Below are 16071 nucleotides of genomic sequence, written 5' to 3'. Positions count from 1 at the left end.
GTTTCAGCTTCAACATCAGTCCTTCGAATGAACACCCAGGACTGATCTCCTTTAGGATGGACTGGTTGGATCTTCTTGCTGTCCAAGGGACTCTCAAGAGTCTTCTCCAACACCACAGTTCAAAAGCGTCAATTCTTCGGTGCTCAGATTTCTTTATAGTTAGAAAGAATGAAATAATGCCATCTGCAGCAACATAGATAAACCTGGAGATTATCATACTAAGTGAGGTAAGTTAAACAAAGAATGGTAAGTATTATTATGGTATCATTTATATGTGGAATATAAAAAATGATACAATGAACTTACTTAGAAAACCAGAAACAGAGTTACAGATTTCAAAACAAGCTTATGGTTACCAAAGAGGAAAGGTGTTGAGGAGGGATAAACTGGGAGTTTGGGATTAACAAATAAACACTACTATCTGTATTATAGATCACCAAAAAGAGCCTACTGTTTAGCACAGGAACCTATGCTCAATATCTGAATCACTTTTTCTGTACACCTGTACACCTGAAATTAACACAACACTGTAAATCAACTATGCTGCTGCTAAGTTGCTTCAGTCGTGTCCGACTCTGTGCGACCCCATAGACGGCAGCCCACCAGGCTCCCCCGTCCCTGGGATTCTCCAGGCAAGAATACTGGAGTGGGTTGCCATTTCCTTCTCCAGTGCATGAAAGGGAAAAGTGAAAGTGAAGTCACTCAGTAGTGTCCGACTCTTAGCGATCCCACGGACTACAGCCTAGCAGGCTCCTCCATCCATGGGATTTTCCAGGCAAGAGTACTGGAGTGGGGTGCCACTGCCTTCTCCAATATAAAATAAAAATGAAAAATACCACAATAAGATATCAGCTCATACCTCAAAATGCCTGTCATCAAAAAGTCTACAAACAGCAAATGCTGGCCAGGATGTGGACAAAAAGGAACCCTACTGCACCATTTCTGGATATGTAAATAGGCACTGCCACTATAAAACACTATGGAAGTATCTCAAAACCTGAAAATAGAACCACCATATGATCCAGCAATTCTACTCCAGGGTATATATCAAAAAACAAAACAAAACTTCTAATTCAAAAAGATACATGCACCCCCAATGTTCAGAGCAGCCTTTGTTACAATAACCAAGATATGAAAACAATCAAGATATAAAGGTGATGTTATACCACATAATGGAATATTAGCCACAAAAAAATGAAATTCTGCTACTTGCAAGAACATGGATGGACATAGAGGATATTACGCCAGTGAAATAAGCCAGGCTGAGAAAGACAAACATGATATGATATCATGTATATGTGGAATCTAAATGATAAAACAAATGAATACAACAAAACAAACTCACACACAGAACAAACCAGTGATTACCAGTGGGAACAAGACAGGGGGAAGCAGCAAGATATGGGTAGGAAATTGAGATACAAATGACTATGTATCACATAAGTAAACAGCAATGGTATATTGTACAGCACAAGGAAATATGGTCATTACTTCATAAAAACTTTGGAGGATAATCTATGAAAATATCAAATCATTATGTTGTATACCTGAAACTAATACTGTATTTTAAATCAACTCTACTTAAATAAAAAAAATTTTTTTAAGACTGTCATGAAATGACTGCTCAGTCTTTTTCTTCATCAAGTGGTATAGTTCTATAGATATTCTATCTATAGTTGTACTGACATTCTCTCAATGTCCGTCTTGCTTCCAGTCCTTTAATCAACTTCTGGATCATATCTAAAGCTGTCACACAGTCTTTCATGAGTCAATTTTATTTCCATAAGTTCTCCAACTGCTAAGAAACATGTCAGGATTTATGTTTAGTTGTCGTAGCATTTTATGCCTCTTGATCTGGATTTCTTTGAAAACTCCAAGCACAAGGATAAGGCAAAGATGGAACTTTACGAGGTACAGATTTACTTTTTGTTTGTTTTCCTTTTCTTTGGTAATATAATATTATGACAGTTTTGCCAGTAAGCCCAAACAGCTAGTCTGGAATTCTGTATTTAGCAATAAAAACTCTTAAAAAATGAAGGTGAAATAAAGGCATTTTCAGAAAAATAAAACCTGAGAAAACTTGCTTTCAATATAACTATACTGTGAGAAATATTAAAGGAATTTCATAGGATGGAGAGAAACAACACCAATTGGAAACTTTAATCTGCAGGAAGGATTGAAAGTTCCAGAAATGATTAAGAAAGATATATCTTTTCTGTTTCCCAATTTCTCTGAAAGATGTTTGACTAAAGGAAAATCAACAGCAATATATTGTAAAATATATAATATGGAAAAATATATGAAAACAAAAAGTTCTAAAATCAATAATCTAAGAAGCAAACATGATATCAATAGACAGAAGAAAATAATAGAGAACAGAAAAAAATGTTGTGGAAGTAAAGAGAAAATTCTTCAAGCTAAGTTGGTTCTTGAAAGGATTATTAAAGTTGATATATACTAACACCACCAATTTAGGGGAAAAAAGCACAAAGTATAAATATACAAAATAAGACAGGAAACATGACTATAAATCTACAGTAATTAGAAAGATAGTAAGGAACTATTAAAGACACAAGGCCACAAATCTGATGATGTAGGTAGATGAAATAGACAAATTCCTCAAAAACACAACTTAATAAATTGATGAAAACTGGTAAAGAAATTGATTTTTTAATCTCTCCAAAACTCTTTCAGGAATAAAAGAGGAAAAACAGTTCCTGACTCATTTTATGGGACCACTATACCAGCATAACTCTGATATCAAATGATGATAAAGCAACCATAAGCCCTTCACAAAAGTAAAATCAACCGTGGAGTAATACCCCTGAATATAGGCAGAAAATTTCTTAACCAAATATTGGCAAATTTAACCCAGCAGTATATAAATAGGATAATATGATACGACTAACCAAGGATTATCCTAGGAATGCATGTTTGGTTTACTAACAGAATAAAAAACAGTCACATGGTTAGGTACAGAAGAGGTACAGAAAATATGTACAAAATAGGTCAAAAAAAATCACATGATCATGTTGATACCCAACTATGATAAAAATAAAAACCCTAGGAAAACTAAAAGAGATTCTGCAGATTCTATACTGAATTTAACTTAATGTTAAAATATTGAATGAAGTCTGTTTTTACCCTTCCTATTCAACATTCTACTGAAATCTGAGGCAATGTAATTAGGCAGAAAAGGAAAAAGATCAAGGGAAATAGAGACAAAATTTTACTTTCAGAAAATCTAAAGGGTGCTATGAAAAATTCTGCTAGATCCAGTAAGTGAATCGAACAGTGTCTCAAGGTCAATATATACAAATTGTTTCTACATGCAAGCAACAAAGAATTAGAAAATAAAAATGAAAAATTGATGCTATTTGTAATGACATTAAAAGTGATACTCAAGAATAAATTTTTAAAAAGAAATCAAAGGTTGTTTCATCTGAAAACCACACATCACTGAGTTTTCTTTTTTATTTTTTTTAAGGATTTATTTATTTGGGGGTACCAGGTCTTAGTTAAAACTCAACAGTCAAAAAACAAAGATCATAGTTTCCAGTTCCATCACGTCATGGCAAATAGATGGGGAAACAAAGGAAACAGTGACAGAATTTATTTTCTTGGGCTCCAAAATCACCTTAGATGGTGACTGCAGCCAACAATTAAAAAATGCTTGCTCCTTGGAAGAAAAGCTATGACAAACCTAGACAGCACATTAAAAAGCAGAGACGTTACTTCGCCGACAAAGATCAGTATGTATAGTCAAAGCTATGGTTTTTCCAGTAGTCATGTATGGATGTGAGAGTAGGACCATAAAGAAAGCTGAGCACCAAAGGATTGATGCTTTTGAAATGTGGTGCTAGAGAAGACTCTTGAGAGTCCCTTGGACTGCAAGGAGATCAAATCAGTCAATCCTAAAGGAAATCAACCCTGAATATTCATTGGAAGAATTGATGCTGAAGCTCCAATACTTTGACCACCTGATGTGAAGAGTGACTCATCTGAAAAGACCCTGATGCTGGGAAAAATTGAGGGCGGGAGGAAAAAGGGGTGGGGGGGCGACAGTGGGTGAGATGTTGGATGATATCATCCACTCAAGGCACATGAGTTTGAACAAACTCCCAGAGATAGGGAGCTACAGGGAAGCCTGGCCTGCTGCAGTCCAAGGAGTTGCAAAGGGTCGGATAGGACTTAGGGACTAAACAACTAAAGCCAAACCATTATGCTGTATACCTAACACTTACATAGTGCTGTGTATCAGTTATATCTCAATAAATTGGAAGAAAAACTATCACATAACAAAGTAGAGAATTAGAAATGATAAATTAGAAAAAACATCAAAGAATATCTGATGTCAAGATGATTCTTCCTCACCTGGAGCTGTGACTGCTGCTCTGGCCAGAAGTCCTTTTGGTTTCATGGCATCATGTTCCATTTAATGGCCACACTCAAGAGAATATTCTATTCTAAATAACTCCTTTCAGGGGCTAACAGTTTCCACCTTCTTGAAAACACTGGATGGTTGATTCCTCTAGAGCACAGGTTTTGAGTTAATATAAGAATGCATGCATGGAGAGGTGGGCAACACCATGAACAGCCACACTTCTAGAAGGTTCTAACCAGCATGCAGGGCAGTGGTAGAGAAAGTAGGAGTGAACAGGAGAAGAATCCAGGGTAGTTGGGTGGGTGGAGCCAGTGGCCGAGGAAGTTCTAGTTTGTTCGGCCTCGGGGCATCCTTCCCCTTTACGTGGTCATGCTGAAGTAGTGCCCAGGCCTGGCATCTGGCCAGCAGCTTCTGGCACTCCCACCATCTCCCAATGCCTCCCGGACCACGGACTCTCGCAAAATGAGAGAGCTTGGAGCCTTCCTGTAAATGTGTGAGCAGGACTGAAGTGTTTTGAACACAGAGGAAATGAGCTTCCTGAGGGAGTGGGGGGAGAGCATGGGGGCTAAAATGCCACCTGTTTCTCATAAAACTAAATCAGAATTAAGCACCCAGGAAGCAAAAGCAGATAGTAAGAAGGTGGAGGAAAACATAAAGACAGACAAACCATCAACTGAGGAAAGTGATCTAGAATTTGATAATGAAGGTGTGATTGAACCAGACCATGATGCCCCTCAAGAAATGGGAGATAAAAATGTAGAGATAACTGAGGAGATGATGGATCAGGCAAATGATTAAAAAAAATAAGTGGCTGCCATTGATGCCCTAAATGATGGTGAACTACAGAACGCCAATGAGTTGTTTACAGATGCCGTCAAGCTAAACCCTTGTGTGGCCATTCTGTATGCCAAGAGAACCAGTGTCTTCATCAAATTACAGAAGGGAAATGCTGCCATCCAAGCCTATGACAGAGTTATTGAAGTAAATCTGGATGCAGCTCAGCCATACACGTAGTGAGGGAAAGCACACAGACTTCTGGGCCATCAGAAAGAAGCTGCTGGTGATCTTGCCTCTTCCTGTAAGCTAGATTATGAAGATGCTAGTGCAATGCTGATGGAAGTTTACCCAAAGGCCCAGAAAATTGCTGATACTGGAGAAAGTATGAGCAAAAAGCCCAAAGAGTGAGAGATCAAAAAAAAAGAATAGAAGAATAGAAAGGGTTAAGAAGGCTTGGGAAGAACATGAGAGAGCCCAGAGGGAGGAAGAAGCCAGGGGACAATCAGGAGCTCAGTATAGCTCTTTTCCAAGTGGCTCTCCTGGGGGATTCCTGGTAATTTTCCTGAAGGAATGCATGGAATGGGTGGGGGGCAAGCCTGGAATGCCATTAATGCCTGGGCTGAATGAAATTTTTAGTGACCCAGAGGTCCTTGCAGCAATGCAGGACCCAGAAGTTATGGTGGCTTTTGAGGATGTAGCCCAGAACTCTGCAAATATGTCAAAATATCAGGGTAACTCAAAGGTTATGAAGCTCATCAGTAAATTGTGGGCCATATTTGGAGGTCAAGCATAATGCCCTTCTGACACATAAAGTCCCTACCAGAGGAAAAGCAACTTAGATCACCTAATGGATGGTGCAATAAAACAAACCAGTGTACTTCTGACCTTCTCATGAAGAAAGTTGGGGTGCTTTCAAGATAATCACTAGGCCCTCTGCCCCAGATGCAGCTGAAAACATTTTGCAGTGGTTTGCCATTAGGGTGTTCAATTCAGATAACGTTTTCCTACTAGAAATTAAAAACTTTAAGCAATTTTTAAAACTTAAATATTTAAAACAAATTAAAAAGGTGTGTTAAACCCTACATTTTTCCTTACTAGTGATTTTGGTTTTTTCCTTTGAATTAATTAGGCAATGAAGATACTTTAGTATGGAAGATTCATCGTTCAAGTTTGAGTGAAATAAAGCTTTATTAGCGGGAGAAAAATATAACATTTAAATAAAGTTTGAGTTGGACATGTAGTCACTGAGGCATTTTGATTTGTCTTTTTAATTGCTCTGTTATTATTATTTTTAATGATTTGCTTCTGTAAAACTCTTGGGACCACCAGTATTGCAGTAGGACCTGGGTAAGGCTCCAAAGTGCTTGGCAGGGCAATGTGAAATGAAAATGCCTTCTGCCATGTTAATCAACAAGAAATGTCACAGCCATCAGTGATTGAATTCTGGCCTCCAAATGTGAATAAGGGCTCCCAAAACTGTGATCCAGTGGATGCTGCCATCCATTGTGCAGCATGGTGATTGCTGAGGAACTGTGAGAACGCAAGAAGCAAGGTGAACAAGGAAACAGGATTGGTCCCAGATATCTGAGGTGCATACGAAAGGAATGAATTCAGTGAACCCAGAGGCTTACATCTTCCCATACTGTAGAATGCTAAATTCCTTAATTTGATACCCAATCTTTGATGTTCAGACTGCCTGTTCCCTTTTTTGCAAACTTGCATAGATCAGTCCTGGGTATTCATTGGAAGGACTGATGTTGAAGCTGAAACTCCAATACTTTGGCCACCTCATGCGAAGAGTTAACTCATTGGAAAAGACCCTGATGCTGGGAAGGATTGGGGGCAGGAGGAGAAGGGGATGACAGAGGATGAGATGGCTGGATGGCATCACCGACTCGATGGACATGAGTTTGGGTAAACTCTGGGAGTTGGTGATGGACAGGTAGGCCTGGCGTGCTGCGATTCATGGGGTCACAAAGAGTTGGACACAACTGAGTGACTGAACTGAACTGATATAGCCTGACTTCCCCAGCCTCTTTAGAGCTGTTGTATCAGAGCTGCTGAGATGCTGTCTCCCAGGCTCAGGGTACAAAACATTCCCCCAAAATAAGATAACTCTCTACTTTCAGTCTGTGACTATCGTTTTTAGTCTATAGCAGCAACCAATCTACTACATTTTATGTCACATGTACCCTTGTGCATCTGCATTTATATCTTACACTGTGGTGAAGGGATGGTTTTTAATATGCTGCAGTAAAATTGTATTACTTAGTTCTGCTTTTGTCAAATATCTAAAATAAATGTTTCATATTTCCTCAGTTCAGTTCAGTAACTCAGTCGTGTCAGTCTCTGTGTGACCGGATGGACTGCAGCACGCCAGGCCTCCCTGTCCATGACCAACTCCTGAAGCTTACTCAAACTCATGTCCATTGAGTCAGTGATGCCATCCAACCATTGCATCCTCTGTTGTCCCCTTCTCCTCCTGCCTTCAATCATTGCCAGCATCAGGGTCTTTTCAAATGAGTCAGTTCTTCACATCAGGTGGCCAGAGTATTGGAGTTTCAGCTTCAGCATCAGTCCTTCCATTGAATATTCAGGACTGATTTCCTTTAGGATTGACTGGTTGGATCACCTTGCAGTCCAAAGGACTCTCAAGAGTCTTCTCCAACACCACAGTTCAAGACATCAATTCTTTGGCACTTAGCTTTCTTTATAGTCCAACTCTCACATCCGTATATGACTACTGGAAAAACTATACCTTTGACTAGAAGTACATTTGATGGTAAAGTAATGTCTCTGCTTTTTAATATGAGTCTAGGTTTGTCATAGCTTTTCTTATAAGGAGCAAGCGTCTTCTAATTTCATGGCTGAAGTCACCATATGCAGTGATTTTGGGGCCTCCAAAATAAACTCACACTTTTTCCACTGTTTCCCCCTCTATTGCCATGAAGCAATGGGACTGGATGCCATAATCTTAGTTTTCTGAACGTTGAAATTTAAGCCAAATTTTTCTCCTCCTTCATTTTCAACAAGAGGCTCTTTAGTTCTTCTTCTCTTTTTGCCATAAGGGTGGTGTCATCTGCATATCTGAGGTTATTGATGTTTCTCCCACCAAACTTGATTCCAGTTTGTGCTTCATCCAGCCCAGTATTCTGCATGATATACTCTGCATATAAGTTGAATAAGCAGGGTGACAATATACAGCCTTGATGTATTCCTTTCCCAATTTTGAACCAGTCTGTTGTTCCATGTCCAGTTCTAACTGTTGCTTCCTGACCTGCATACAGGTTTCTCAAGAGGCAGGTCAGGTGGTCTGGTATTCCCATCTCTTTCAGAATTTTCCACAGTTTATCGTGATCCACATAGTCAAAGACTTTGGCATTGTCAATAAAGCAGAAATAGATGTTTTTCTGGAACTCTCTTGCTTTTTCAATGATCCAGCAGATGTTGGCAATTTGATCTCTGGTTCCTATGCCTTTTCTAAAACCAGCCTGAAAATCTGGAAGTTCATGGTTCACCTATTGCTGAAGCCTGGCTTGGAGAATTTTAAGCATTACTTGACTATCGTGTGAGATGAGTGCAATTGTGAGGTAGTTTGAGCTTTCTTTGGCATTGCCTTTCTTTGGGATTGGAATGAAACTGACCTTTTCCAGTCCTGTGGCCACTGCTGAGTTTTCCAGATTTGCTGGCATATTGAGTGCAGCACTTTCACAGCATCACCTTTGAGGATTTGAAATAGCTCAACTGGAATTCCATCACCTCCACTAGCTCTGTTCGTAGTGATGCTTCCTAAGGCCCACTTCACTTCACATTCCAGGATGTCTGGCTCTAGATGAGTGATCACACCATTGTGGTTATCTGGGTCATGAAGATCTTTTTCTGTATAATGTTTGTGTATTCTGGCCACCTGTTCTTAGTAGCTTCTGCTCCCGTAACATTTCTGTCTTTTATTGTGCCCATCTTTGCATGTAATGTTCCCTTGGTATCTCTAATTTTCTTGAAGAGATCTCTAGTCTTTCCCATTCTATTGTTTTCCTCTATTTCTTTGCATTGATCCTTAAGGAAGGCTTTCTCATCTCTCTTTGCTATTGTTTGGAACTCTGCATTCAAAAGGGTATATCTTTCCTTTTCTCCTTTGCCTTTAGCTTCTCTTCTTTTCTCAGCTTTTGGTAAGGCCTCATCAGACAACCATTTTGCCTTTTTGCATTTTTCTTGAGGATGGTCTTTTTTTTTCTTTTAATTTATTTATCTAATTTGAGAGTGGTCTTGATCACTGCTTCCTGTACAGTGTCCCAAACCTCCATCCATAGTTCTTTAGGCATTCTATCAGATTTAAACCCTTGAATCTATTTTGTCACTTCCAGTGTATAATCATAAGAGATTTGATTTAGGTCATACCTGAATGGTCTAGCGGTTTTCCCTACTTTCTTCATTTCCACATAGTGGGAAAAAAAGATGATTCCACGTCAGAAAAATTTAATGATTAAACACCATACATTGTGACTAATTTGAGTTTATGCCAGAAATTCAAGAACAAAACAATGTCAAAATTTTCTACACACTTCATTACACAACAGACTGAAGAAAAGTCATATAATCATTTTAACAGATGCAGCAAAATTAGGAAAACTTAATAGTTTGTAATTAAAAAATATCTTAGTAAACTAGAACTAAAGGAAAATTCCTTAAATTTGTGAAGTATATCTACCAAAAATCTATATCAAACATCACAGTTAAGGATAATCATTTCAGAAATACCTTCAAATAATTCAATAAGACCCTACTAAACTCACTACTATTCAACACAGTACTAGATACTATAAACAATGAACAAGACAAAAAAAATGTTAAGAGTTTTAAGACTTGCAAAGAATAAAGCAAAATTGTCATTATTTTCAGATAATAATTTCAGAGACTCTAAAAATCAGGAAAAGATTTTTGTAGGATTGTTGATACAAGATCAAAAGACAAAATCCACTACTGTTCATATAGTCTTAAAACATCTTCAAAATGTAGCAGTAACATAATCCTGTATTTGTTAGCAATGAAATCTATAGCTACTATTCATAAATCAAGCTAAAGATTTATATAATGTCATGGAGAAAATTATTTATTAAAGAACAAAAAGGAAACTTGAATAAATAGAGAAGAAAATTTTGTTTATGAATTGAAAGGTTTTTGATACAGTCAAGATGTAATTTTATCACAGAAATGTATAAATTACAACAGTTTTCAACACAATTTCAACAATTAATGAACTAATAAAATTTTTATTAGTTTCCTACAAGACCTTCTACAACTAAGACCCAAAAAAGACATCCTTCTCATTATAGGGGACTGGAATGCAAAAGTAAGTAGTCAAGAGATACCTGGAGTAACAGGCAAATTTGGCCTTGGGGTACAAAATGAAGGGCAAAGGCTAACAGAGCTTTGCCAAGAGAGACACTGATCATAGCAAACACTCTCTTCCAACAACACAAGAGAAGATTCTACACATGGACATCGCCAAATGGTCAATACCGAAATCAGATTATATTGTTTGCAGCCAAAGATGGAGAAGCTCTATACAGTCAGCAAACACAAGAACGAGAGTTGTAAAATTCAGGCTTAAATTAAAGAAAGTAGGGAAAGCCACTAGACCATTCCAGTATGACCTAAATCAAATCCCTTACGATTATACAGTGGAAGTGACAAATAGCTTCAAGGGATTAGATCTGATAGACAGAGTGCCTGAAGAAATACGGACTGAGGTTTGTGACACTCTACAGGAGGCAGTGATCAAGACCATCCTCAAGAAAAAGAAATGCAAAAAGGCAAAACAGTTGTCTGAGGAGGCCTTACAGATAGCTGAGAAAAGAGAAGTGAAAGGCAAAGGGGAAAAGGAAAGATACACCCATTTGAATGCAGAGTTCCAAACAATAGCAAGGAGCAATAAGAAAGCCTTCCTTAATGATCAATGCAAAGAAACAGAGGAAAACAATAGAATGGGAAAGACTAGAGATCTCTTCAAGAAAATTAGAGATACCAAGGGAACATTTCATGCAAAGATGAGCACTATAAAGGACAGAAATGGTCTGGACCTAGCAGAAGCTGAAGATATTAAGAAGAGGTGGCAAGAATACACAGAAGAACTATACAAAAAAAGATCTTCATGACCCAGATAACATGATGGTGTAATCACTCACCTAGAGTCAGACATCCTGGAAGGCAAAGTCATCTGGGCCTTACTAGGTCTGGGAATACCAGACCACCTGACCTGCCTCCTGAGAAATCTGTATACACGGGCTTCCCTGGTAGCTCGGACGGTAAAGCGTCTGCCTACTATGCGGGAGACCCAGGTTCGATCCCTGGGTCGAGAAGATTCCCTAGAGAAGGAAATAGCAACCCACTCTAGTATTCATGCCTTGAAAATCCCATGGACCGAGGAGCCTGGTGGGCTACAGTCCGTGGGCTCGCAAAGAGTTGGACGCGACTGAGTGACTTCTCTTCTTCAAGAAGCAATATTTAGAACTGGACATGGAACAACAGACTGGTTCCAAATCAGGAAAGGAGTACATCAAGGCTGTATATTGTCACCCTGCTTATTTAACTTCTATGCAGAGTACATCATGCAAAATGCCAGGCTGAATGAGGCACAAGCTGGAATCAAGATTGCCTGGAGAAATATCAATAACCTCAGATACGCAGATGACACCACTCTTATGGCAAAAAGCAAAGAAGAACTAAAGAGCATCTTGATGAAATTGAAAGATGAGAGTGAAAATTTTGGCTTAAAACTCAACATTCAGAAAACTAAGATCATGGCATCTGGTCCCATCACTTCATGGCAAATAGAAGGAGAAACAATGGAAACAGTGAGACTACATTTTTTTGGGCTCCAAATTTACTGCAGATGATGACTTCAGCCATGAAATTAGAAGATGCTCCTTGGAAGAAATGCTATGTCAAACCTAGACAGCATATTAAAAAAACAGAAACATTACTTTGCCAAACAGGCCCATCTATCAAACGTATGGTTTTTCTAGTAGTCATGTATGAATGTGAGAGTTGGACTATAAAGAAAGCTAAGTGCCGAAGAATTGATGCTTTTGAACTGTGGTGTTGGGGAAGAGTCTTGAGAGTCCTTTGGACTGTAAGGTGATCCAAACAGTCAATCCTAAAGGAAATCAGTCCTGAATATTCATTGGAAGGACTGATGTTGAAGGTGTAGCTCCAATACTTTGAGCACCTGATGCATAGAACTGTCTCATTGGAAAAGACCCTGATGCTGGGAAAGATTGAAGGCAGTAAGAGAAGGGGAAAACAGAGGACGTGATGGTTGGATGGTATCACCGACTGAATCGACTTGAGTTTAAGCAAGCTCTGGGAGTTGGTGATGGACAGGGAGGCCCGGCATGCTGCACTCCATTGGGTTGCAAAGAGGTGGACATGACTGGGTGACTGAACTGAATAAAATTTTTAAGAATCCTATGAATGAAAGACTTCCCTTGTAGCTCAGTGGTAAAGAATCCGCCTGCAATGCAGGAGATCTGGGTTCGATTCCTGGGTTGGGAAGATAGCCTAGAGAAGGAAATGGCCACCCACTCCACTATTCTTGCCTGGGAAATCCCATGGACAGAGGAGCCTGGCAGGCTACAATTTGTGGGGTTGCAGAGTCAGACACAACTTAAAGACTAAACAACAACAACCCTGAAAGTGAGCAGACAATGATAACAAGATGATTTTTCATTTTAATTCATTTAATCTAAAATACTTAAGGTTTCCACATAGCTGAGTTACAAACAGGTTAAATTCTATTCTGTTATAAAAATAAAAGGAAATGAATCCTCTGAAAAAGCAAGTTTATGGCAATTGATTACTAACACTAACTTTTACTATAAAAACTGGCACCACTGAGAAACAGGAAAAGGGCACCATTTACTCAATAATATAATTTGCTTCCACAAGGCTAACAATGTCTAAAATCCTAGAAATTATCTTAGTTTAGAGATTGATTTAGACTACTAGAAGTTACAGATAATAAAAGCACTGCTTTTGACCTAAAGTAATTATTAAAAAGTTTTCAAGCTTGTACCAGCTATAAATTATTCTCTGATATCTTGGCCTCATATTAGTCACTGGATTAGTATCCTAAATAATCATTTCAGCTTAAATCTTTCTGAACATTCTTTTCTAGACATAGAGCTGTTTCAACTTCTGCTTGTTTGTGTTTGTTGAACATAACACTGTCTATACTGACTTGTATGGTTACTGGTTCTAATCACATTCCAAAACTTTACAGTATATTTCTATTACTAAGAATCATTTTGTTCTGATTTTTATCAAAATATTGGCACTTTCTTTTTTTCAGAACAAGAGCTGTATACAAGTGAGTGAGCTTCATGAAGCTAATGGAATGAATTTTTAATCTTTTTAATTTGCATTAAGCATTAATGCAAATTAATGCTCATTAGTACTGAGAATGTTTAAAAAAACCCAAAGACTTGTGAAGGAGAATCTCTTTGGACAGAATGGGGAGGATTTCTGTAGAATCTGATATCCACCCTTGGCATAGAGTTTATCTGGGCTGGAGACAGCCAGCCTTGTTCTCAAGCTCTTGATATTCTGCTAAGTATGATTTCTATTTGATTCAAGAGAACCTGGAGAATTTTCTTATAGAAGAACATAGAACATGGACTTTGCAAATTAGTATTTCTACTCTCACTTTAGTAGCACAATGATTTCTTTTAGGTAAAGAGTTAATACTGATTTGATCTTGTATCTCTTTAAAGGATACGAATGAATTAAATCAGGAAGAAAATTTTATTTCTAAAGTAAAATTATATTCCTTAATATATTTCAAAGATTATTCTTCCACGTGGTGATTTCAGTATAAGGAATGCTGTCCAGGAGAAAGCTTGAATTGGAGTTGCTTAATCCATCCTCGAGAATGTTCCCATGAAAGTGAAAGAAAGTGAAGTTGCTCAGTTGTGTCTGACTCTTTGCAACCCCATGGACAGTAGCCTACCACGCTTCTCCGTCCAGGCAAGAATATTGGAGTGGGCTGCTATTTCCTTCTCCAGGGGATCTCCCCAACCTAGGGATCGAATCCAGGTCTCCTGCATTGCACACAGACACTTTACTGTCTGAGCCACCAGGGAATAGACAACACATAATAGAAAGTGCCTGTTTGATTCGTCAATTGGCTAGACTTTAAGTAATAAAAAGAGGAATGACTGGGTGCGTGACAGAGCATCCCTCTGTACACTTCAGAAGAATTTATCTTATGTCATGAGGCATGGGTAGTATATTTGTATGCTCCAGAGAAACTGGTTCTAATCAAAGTTAAAGAGGAATTGAAATCTCTGATCTAGACACATGGTTGGAACTATCTCATATCTAATGTTGGGGCTTAAGAAAAGGCTTAAGCAATTGGATGCATGAAAAAGATGAAAGGAATTAGGATTATTTGGTTTGGAAGAAAGCATGATAGGGAAGTGTCTGACTATGAGTCTTTAAACATGACATTACTATTTAGAGGACACTGACCAGCTGTTTTCCAGCCCCAGTATGTCTTAGATGTAAGAAAATATTTAAAATAGTAACATAATAAATATAGGCTAGATCATAAACTCTAGAATAAAGATATTAAGGGTTAGAAGAGACTGTATATGTGGCTATTATAAATATTTAATACTTATGGGAGCTCTTTCATATGGCTTCAGCCATATGAATTCCATAATATACAGATTGCACTAACATTCTTCATAATATATTCATGACATTCATTGGAGTAAAGAAAAGTAATTATTGACATGGCTACTTAAATTACAAGGTAATGAGTTTAAATATCACTGTAAAGCAAAAAAAAAAAAGTTGTTGAAGTAGCTCTCTTTCTTTTAAATCACTGATGTCTTCTCCAAATTAAGCTAAAGATGGAATCTTTGTGATATGCACTCTGATTCTTTGATTCCATGGTCATAATAGAAAAACATTCAGCAGAGTGAAGGAAAATTGCATTTCCTGAAGTTTCCATATTTTTACATTTTTCTTAGTGATAGTTACAAGCTGAAATAGCTATGAGTTAATTGAACATGGAACAACAGACTGGTTCCAAATAGGAAAAGGAGTACGTCAAGGCTGTATATTGTCACCCTGCTTATTTAACTTATATGCCAGAGTACATCATGAGAAATGCTGGGCTGGGAGAAACACAAACTGGAATAAAGATTGCCAGGAGAGATATCAATAACCTCAGATATGCAGATGACACCACCCTTATGGCAGAAAGTGAAGAAGAACTGAAGAGCCTCTTGATGAAAGTGAAAGAGGAGAGTGAAAAAGTTGGCTTAAAGCCCAACATTCAGAAAACTAAGATCATGGCATCTGGTCCCATCACTTCATGGCAGATAGATGGGGAAACAGTGGAAACAGTGGCTGACTTTATATTTCTGGGCTCCAAAATCACTTGAAAAGACCCTGATGCTGGGAAAGATTGAGGGCAGGAGGAGAAGGGGACTACAGAGGATGAGATGGCTGGATGGCATCACCGACTCAATGGACATGGGTTTGGGTAGACTCCAGCAGTTGGTGCTGGACAGGGAGGCCTGGTGTGCTGTGGTTCATGGGGTTGCAAAGAGTCAGACGCGACTGAGCGACTGAACTGAACTGAAGTGAACTGAATGAAGTCTATGTGGGTGACTGCTTTGCTCCATTAGCAGAATGAGACTAGGCTAAGTTGAGTCACAGACAAGACAAACTAGAAGACAGTGCTACTAGCACGTCAACAACATTCTAGCATCAGTTCAGTTCAGTCGCTCAGTCGTGTCTGATTCTTTGTGACCCCATGAATTGCAGCACGCCAGGCCTCTCTGTCCATCACCAACTCCCGGAGTCTACCAAACCCATGTCCATCGAGTCAGTGATGCCAT

General features: G+C 38.5%; 1 pseudogene; it reads left to right on the top strand.

The window, feature by feature from the left end:
- The first annotated feature begins 5125 nt into the window (after positions 1-5125).
- On the top strand, positions 5126-5954 carry LOC145539096 (hsc70-interacting protein pseudogene; annotated as a pseudogene).
- The last annotated feature ends 10117 nt before the right edge of the window (positions 5955-16071 follow it).

This window comes from Giraffa tippelskirchi, chromosome 2 (assembly GCF_054371585.1).
Source record: "Giraffa tippelskirchi isolate mGirTip1 chromosome 2, T2T-mGirTip1v1.2.pri, whole genome shotgun sequence".
NCBI lineage: Eukaryota > Metazoa > Chordata > Mammalia > Artiodactyla > Giraffidae > Giraffa > Giraffa tippelskirchi.
The sequence above is the reverse complement of the archived record's forward strand: the minus strand, read 5'-3'. Positions and strand labels throughout refer to the sequence as shown.